At 40.6% G+C, this 8,754-nt stretch overlaps 1 long non-coding RNA gene across 1 annotated transcript; it reads left to right on the top strand.

Annotated features, from left to right (window-relative positions):
• Positions 1-512: 512 nt before the first annotated feature.
• LOC141088687 (uncharacterized) lies at positions 513-4,645 on the top strand. Its single transcript, XR_012232021.1, has 3 exons — positions 513-676; positions 3,755-3,823; positions 4,380-4,645. It is a non-coding gene; the product is annotated as an uncharacterized lncRNA (long non-coding RNA).
• The last annotated feature ends 4,109 nt before the right edge of the window (positions 4,646-8,754 follow it).

Raw genomic sequence — 8,754 nt, 5'->3', positions numbered from 1 at the left:
ACATTTTCCATGTACTTCCTACCATGAAGTCCTTTGTGTTTGCAACGTTGCAGAACTAAGCACATTAAAAGCAATTATCATAAAGGTGGCACATGGCCATCATAATTACCTGTACAAGGATGTATAGCACAACAGTTTTATTAGTTACTTTTTAATGGGACAATTATTATCTGTTTTTGCCTGCATGTTTTTCCTCATTTCGTAAATAGATTTTACAATGTGGGCACATCACAGCTTTACAACATTCTGCCCCGTACTCAACCATTTTAGAAATGTCCATTTTAAAACCAGAACAATAAAAAGAAGTGACGATGAACACTATGTCAAGTATTTTACTGCAGTAAATATCCTAAGGTGTTGAGTGGCTTACTCATCATAATTAATGTTTACTCTCATTTAGAATATTAAATCATTAAATACTTTATCATCCTATTAAATGCCTTATCACCAGCAGATAATAAAATATGCCCCAATTCTCACTATATCCAGATATATAAGGATCAGTCTCAATGCCATCATCGAAATATAACTTTGAGTCTCTGAGAAGTTAAGAACTAAGAAAAGAAATCAGTCATGTCTGGAATCAAAGGAGGAAACTGCCAGAAGAGCTCGTGCCAGAATCCGTGCAAAGATCCCTGCCAAAAAGTGCCGATCTGTGTAAATCCTTGCCAAGACCGTAAGTTACACTTTTTTTGGTTTGCCTTTTTTGTATTGTTTGTAAACTTTGCATATTAATTTGTATTATAGAACTTGGCTCTAGAACTTTACCTTAGTATTTTTCATAACAAACATATAAAAAAAATGTAAAAATTAATGTATTTAAAAATTGTAAAAAAAAAACGACCTTAGACATCTTGCCAAAAACATGTCATATTAAAAGTTGGGTTTAGCTCACACATCATATGCTCTTACCTTCAGCCTGTACAAAAATGTTGTGAGGTATATACAGGCCGGATATACGATTTGCAGTTGTATGTCATTCAGCCGTATACTTCACCGCTTGACTCAAAATTGCTTTCTATTGAGAACAATAGTTGAATATGCTTTTTGATACAGTAAAGTGATTAAATTCTAATAAATGGAGTATGTTCAGTGTATTAAAATTTAATAATAAATAGTGTTTTCCATAAGGCTGAGTTCACACGTGGCGTTTTTAACCGCGCGATTTTGCCGCGAAAACGCGAAAAATAAGCATCCCATGCACTCCTATGGGATTCCGCAATGCTGTGCTAATGCTGCGGTTTTTACCGCGGCGGAATCGCTTCCCGGTTAAAACCGCAGCATGCTCATTAATTTGCGGAATCGCGGCGATCCCGCACCCATAGGAATGCATTGTTCCGCTTATTTCCCGCATGTGGCTGTGCACACCATGCGGAAAGTAAGCAGAACAATTGCGGATGGTACCCACGGTACGGAGGAGAGGAGACTGTCCTCTGGGCTCTGGGTACCATATCCCTGTAAAAAATAGAATTATAAAATAAAAAATATTGTTATTCTCACCCTCCGATGTCCCGCGCAGCCTTCCCGCTTCTCTTCACGCTCTCGTTCCCAGTAGTCCTTTGCGAAAATGCTCGCGATGACGTCCATTCTCGCGGGATCGCGCGACGTCATCGCGAATTACCGCGAGACGTCGCGATCCCACGAGAACTGACGTCATCGCAGGCATTTTCACAAAGGATTACTGGGAACGGATGCGCGGGACGTCGGAGGGTGAGAATAACACCGTTTTTTATTTTTTTTTTACATTCTATCTTTTACTACTGAGGCCGCATAGGCGGCCTCAGTAGTAAAAAGTTGATCACACTCGTCAAACACTATGTTGGATGAGTGTGACCAACCTGTCAATCAGTTCTCCAAGCGATGCTACAGATCGCTTGGAAAACGCTAAAAAGCTAAAAAGCTAATTACGCTTGCAAAATGCTAGTTTTTCCGTGGGAAAATCGCGGGAATTTAAAATGCGATTTTCCCGTGGACTGGAATTCCGGAATTCTCGCGGTAATTTCCGCGAGAGTTCCGGTACGTGTGCACTTAGCCTAAAAGTAAATCTCAAACATGTAAAAAAGGTAATTGATCAAGATATTCATTATGACAGCCATATTTGTAGCTATGAAATTGGCTTTAGCCTTCAAGGGTAAACAATTTGTTTAATATTGGACAATCCCTCCTAAACAGCTAAACTTTAAATCATTGTGCCCTCCATTATTATGTCATATGACCACTGCGGACAGTCAAAGGTCACTGATTGGTCTGTAACCTTTACTATTACATAGTTAATACACTGGAAAACAGACAAGTCTATCAAGTTCAACCAAGCAGACCATAGTATATGGCTTTTTTTATTTTTGGATGGACAGTTTAGCTGTTATGAAGAGGTTATCCACTTGTAGACAATCTCTTTAAATTGATGACTTTTAATATATTCTTCATAATTGTTTAACACTGCCTGTAGTATATAGTTCTAGATGCTACTTTTTATTATACAGTGAATATTGTTATTGTATACACAATATTGTAGTTTTAAAACTGTTTATATACTATATACACAAGATGTCAAAATGGTGATACAGACCTTCATATTTTTGGACCAACTGCTTTAAACTTTTCTTTCTAGATTAAGCAGAATAGAAATGCCTACCAGAAGATTAATTTTAGACCAGCCTTCATAATACTAGAGGATAATAACACATGTGTAATTTTTTTATTCTCAACTCATGGAGCAAAGGAATTGGAAAAAATCCATTAAACTATATTCATATTGGATTCTGTACCTCTCGGAATTGATATAGCAACATATTGATGTGGCATACAGACAAGGACTGTTTTAAAGTGAATCTGTCACCTGAATTTGGTGGGCTATTTAAATGACTTCAGTCTGGTCTGATGGGCAGTGTTTCCTATCCATTCCTCCTCCCCATCCTTGGCCGCCGTCCGCAATATTTTCTGGAATTGGAGTAGGTGTCCGCGCGTGCGCAATGCAATCTTGCCTCGTGCAAGCGCAGTATGCTTTGCCCAACTGCGGGCAAAGCCTAAAAGCATTACTGCACATGCGCCGGTTAACTATGTCCCGGAACACATCAAAATACTTACGGGACATAGTTAACTGGCGCATGCGCAGTAATGCTTTTAGGCTTTGCCCGCAGTTGGGCAAAGCATACTGCGCGTGCGCGAGGCAAGATTGCATTGCGCATGTGCGGACTATGGCAGACACCTACTCCAATTTCAGAACATATTGCGGATGGCAGCCAAGGATGGGGAGGAGGAATGGATAGGAAACACCACCCATCGGACCAGACTGAAGTCATTTAAATAGCCCGCCAAATTTAGGTGACAGATTTCCTTTAAATAAAATGAGGTCATAGCCTAAAGAAGGTTTTTTTGTCATTTGAAAAATCTGGCTGTCTGGAGCAATGAAGGCACTGTTAATAAAATCTATCCTTGTACAAGGCAGTGAATAAGTCAGTTCACATGTCCTGGTTATATGAGGCTGTAAAAGGTGAACAGTTAAATTGTGGTTCCTGGGGGTCTAGTCTGCAGGTGGGAAAAGAGTCTAGCAGAAACTTTTGGTATGTATGAATTGACTAGTATGCCACTCCCTCACACCTGTCCTGCATAGGTGGCACAACAGCATTGTACAGACTTCAACAGGTGCCACCACAACTCTATAGATCTCTGACTTAACTATGATACGACCATAATAATGCATGACTGTAGATATTGTTGCAGTGAATACAAAATGCATGTTTCTCTTTTCTAGCTTGCCAGTCTGGGTCCCAGTACTCCGGCTACAGCAATCAACAAGGTCGTGGACAATGCCACAAACAAGGTAAAGAGAAGGATAATTTTAGTTGTTTTTTCACTGTTATCAGCGTTAATTAATTTCTCTATGCACAGATCAAAATTACTGTTTTTAAAAGCTGCTTTATAAGGTTTGATTCATAGGACTGCATTTGGCATAAAATATGAAGAAAAAATGTGCAGGGTTCCCAACCTTCCAGAAATTCTTGGACTGTCGGTAATATTAGGACACTTTTTCCCCTGTCTGTTAAAAACTTGAATAGCTTATTATGACTTTATTTATCATTATTTTACAGCTCAAAGTGAATGCAGCTAATTTATAGGTTGTAGACATGGATCACATAATCATAATCATAATAATTTATTATGGTTTTTGAATGTCACTGTAAAAAGCGTTAGGTGTGAATTTTCGATAAGCTGTCCAGAATAAAAAAAAAAACAAATGACCTTAATAATCTAGAGTAAAGTATACAGTCTAACAGAGCAATTCTTTATAAAATGTGATGATGTGATAAAAATATTATAAAGTTTAACTTGATCTTTGAAATAAATGAGTAACTGATATATGTTCACTTCTCCATCAGATCCCTGCAACCCCTGCTGTCCTCCTCCCTGCTGTCCACCACCCTCCTGTCCTGATCCCTGCTGTCCTGATCCCTGCCAAGGTCAAGGGAATTTCTATTGCAATAAATGAAGATGTGACACCTGACTGTGTTCCTTGCATTGTTCCCAATCTTTCAGCAAATGTACTATAAATTGTCCTAATTAATTAAGAATCCTCACCTTCGTCTTTACTTGCCGTTTACTCATCTGTACTGTTATCCAATAAAATTCTACTATTAGCACATGATTTATAGTTTATGTATTCAAGTTTTTATGCGTTAGAAATCTTTTTTCATAGGGGTTGAAAAATAACGACCCATGGACAAATGAACGGTCCTTTCTAAGAAAAAAAGGCAGACATGTTTTCTAATCCAGAATAACACCTTTAACAAATAAAAATTTAAAATATCAAATGCTTCTCATATGCAATGCAAAGCTTTTTTAGTGTAAATATATTTGGAGTAGACAACGATAACATAATGCTACGATGAACCACCAATAATAATAATTGGTGGGGGCTTTTGGGACAATTACTACCATCATCCGACACCTGCTTCCGCTAATAACAGTGACAGCAGGAGCAGATGATCGGGGTTTTCCTTAGCTGCCGCCTGCGATCTAATGAAAAAAATGAATGGAAAAACCATGGGTTCCCCCCTATTTTCTCCAACCAACGAGGCAAAACGCACAGCTGGGGGCTGCAACCCTCAGCTGTAATCTGCATCAAGGTTGGTTAACAAGAATAGAGGGGTCCCCACTCGGTTTTTTTAATTATTTAAATAATTTAAAAAATGGCATGGGGTCCCCCCAAGTTTTCCATCCAGCCTTGCTAAAGCTCACAGCTGGGGGCTGTTATTCTCAGACTGGTAAGGGGCCACTGATATAGGCCCTCAAAGCTAAAAACAGCCGCCCGTAGCTGCCCAGAAAAGATTAATATATTAAAGGAAAGGGTGATAAGCAGATGAAAAGGATAAGTCAATCCCTAGTTTACTACAAAAAGCTCTCCAAAATTTAGAGACAAATTGTACTCCTCTATCAGACGCAATGTTCAGAGGGCTCGCTTGTAGCCTTACAATATGAGAAATAAACAACCTGGAGAGTTTCACTGCATTAGGTAATCCTGACAAAGGAACAAAATGAGCTTGTTTGCTGAATCAATCAACTACCACCCAAATAGCAGATTTCCCATCAGACAGAGGCAAATCTGTAATGAAATCCATGGACATATGAGTCCATGGTCTTTCAGAAATAGGCAATGGAGCCAATTCCCCAGCCGGCCGGCTGTGACTGACTTTGGTGGGTGTGCAGATTTCACAAGCAGATACAAAATCTTTAATATCATTATGCATGGACTGCCACCAAAAAAGTCTAGCGATAGCTTTCCTTGTTGCAGTAACCCCAGGATGACCACTTAAAATGGAATCATTAAATTCCTGTTACACCCACAATCTTAGGTACACAGGTACAAATAATTTGGATTCCGGGGAAGTGGAGGGAGCCAATGGCTGGACTTTACGAATCTCCTCTTCCAATTCCGAGGTTACCATAGACACCACAATGCCCTGAGGAATAATGGAGGATGGAGGTTCTGGAGGAGAAATTGAATCTAGACTACGAGATAAAGCTCAGCTTTTACATTCTTAGACCCAGGCCTGAATGTAATAGAAAAATTTAATTTAGAGAAAAGCAAGGATGATCTGGTCTGTCTAGGAGTTAACCTTTTAGCCGATTCAATGTAAGTTAAGCTAAATTCTTGTGATCCGTGATCACCATCACTGGATAAACCACCACCTTCAAAAAATGTCTCCATTCCTCAAAGGCCAATTTGACAGCAAGTAACTCCCGATTACATACATCATAATTTCTCTCTGCCAGTGAAACTTTTTTAGAAAGAAAAGCACATGGACGCAGGTTAGACAGACTTTTGGGCCACTGCGATAAGACTGCCCCCACCCCAATCCCCAATCTCTACAATGAACGGTTCTTGAAGATGAGGCTGGATCAGAATGGATGCTGACATAAAGCACTCTTTTAATCTTTCAAAAGCCCTGATAGCACCCATTGACCAAACCTTGAGATTCGCCCGCTTACGTGTAAGGTCATTAAGTGGTTTAGCACTCTGTGACAACCCCTTGATAAATTTTCTGTAACAGTTAGCGAATCCCAGAAAATGCTGCAAAGCCTTAAGATCACAAGATAGAACCCAATCAATTATGGCCTGCTCCTTCCCAGGGTCCATCTTAAACCCTTCTGCTGACAAGATAAACCCCAAGAAAGAGACAGAAAAAACACCTTTCTCTAACTTAGCAAGCAGAGAGTTCTCCCTTAGCCTTTGTAACACAACACAGACACGTACCTGGTGAGTGTTCAAGTCTGGCGAGAAAATTAAAGTGTCATCAAGGTAAATCACAACAATCTTCCAATGCAATCAGAGAAAATATCATTCATAAAATTTTGAAACACAGCAGGTGCATTAGATAATCCAAAGGCATGACAAGGTTTTCAAAAAGACCCTCAGACATTAAAAATGCCGTTTTCCACTCATTAACCTTCCGGATGCATATCAAATTGTAAGCCCCTCTAAGATCAAGTTTAGAAAACACCCTGGCTCCCAGAAGCTGATTGTATAGGTCGGGGATGAGTGGATGTGGGTATTTTTAATGGTGATCTTGTTTAGTTCTCAGAAATCAAGGCAAGGACGGAGACCCCTATCTTTCTTTTTAACAAAGAAATATCCAGCAGCTATAGGGGAGGAGGAAGGACGGATATGACCCTTCCATAAACTTTCTTTAACAAATTCTTTCATGGTGGCTTGTTCAGGCCCCTACAAATTGTAAAGGCGAGCTTTTGGCGACTTGGCGCTAGGAATAAGATAAATAGCACAATCATAGGGACGAGGGGGAAGAAATTTCTCCACCTCTTTTCCGAGAACACATCTCTGAAGTACTTCAGGTACCCCGGAAGACCCTCCTGACTAGCGGAGCATATTTGTACATTTTTTAGACATTTTTTGTAACACTTGGGGCTCTATTTCACAATCTCCTTCTGACACCAATAAATAACTGGATTGTGAATCTGTAGCCTTGCAAACCCCAGTACCAATCCAGCAAGTAAATTATCCAACACAACAGGAGATGGATTCAGAATGGAGAGCTTCCACTTGGAGAGTAATTTCACTTGGAGAGTGAAATCCACCGTTGCTCTCTCGACCATATTGTGGGCTAACGGTGTCTTGAATGGGCCTTTTCCATCTAACTGTCCCTGAGCCTCACTCCAGAACCAGTCCTGAATCAAAAAAGTTAGCAGCAGACCCACAGTCAATGAACGCCAATGTTGATGACACCTGATTCTCGAAGGAAATCATTGAATTTATCAGTACTTTATCAGAGGAAGAAATAGGTACCTTGGAGTCTGGGTGACCTCCTCGGCCATCACCCAGACTCAGACATTCTCCCGACGGTTTAATAGCTTGGGGACGAGTTGGGCAATTCTTAAGAAAATGTCCAGAGAGACCACAATACAGACTAAGTCCAAGATCTTGTCTCCGTCTCCTCTCCGCAACTCGAAGACTGGCAACTATAACCTTGGGTAAATGGACCTACTCCAGGGGAGTAGTACATGTGGCGTGATGTTCTCTATGTCTCTCACAGATTCTGCTGTCCATTCGTATGGCCTGAGTCATGGCCTCCATTAGAGAACAAGGGGCGTCATAGAGGACCAGAGCATCCTTGAGTGTCTTGGAAAGGCCTCTTTGGAACTGGCACCTGAGAGCAGCATTGTTCTATAGAACTTCTGTAGTTCACTGCCGAAACTCAGCTGTGCCACCCCCCTGTGCCAGCTTCATGATCTTAGCCTCCATGACCTGGATTCTGTCAGGTTTGTCATATATCCAACCTAAACTGTCAAAAAAGTCATCAACAGAAAACTGTTCTGGGGCTTGTGGGGATAAAGGAAATTCCCAGGTCTGAGGACCCCATCGAAGTAAGGACATGTTTATTCCCAGTCGCTGTAACTCCTCCCCTGACAACCATGGGCGCAGGGTAAAAAATAACTTACAGCTGTCCCTGAATACCCTAAACTGGTCTTTTTCTCCAGAAAATTTTTCAGGGAGGGAGAGACCATCTTTACATCAGAAGGTACTGACGTCACAGCCACTGTTGGCAGTGGGGGGCTATTGGAGGTCTTCATCAAGTTATATATCCGACCTTGCAACTGATATTGCAAAGACTCTAGACTATGGCAATCCTTCACCAGATCCTGAGTCATCTGCATCAAATTTGCCACCTGCTCACTAAACATGTGAACAGGATCCATACTGGCGAAAAAGAAATATGTAATGTAACACTAGTCACTTCT

The sequence above is a fragment of the Dendrobates tinctorius genome, unplaced genomic scaffold (assembly GCF_039654945.1).
Source record: "Dendrobates tinctorius isolate UK_male_01 unplaced genomic scaffold, ASM3965494v1 ptg000040l, whole genome shotgun sequence".
In the NCBI taxonomy this organism is placed as follows: domain Eukaryota; kingdom Metazoa; phylum Chordata; class Amphibia; order Anura; family Dendrobatidae; genus Dendrobates; species Dendrobates tinctorius.
This window is presented reverse-complemented; position numbering and strand designations above follow the sequence as displayed.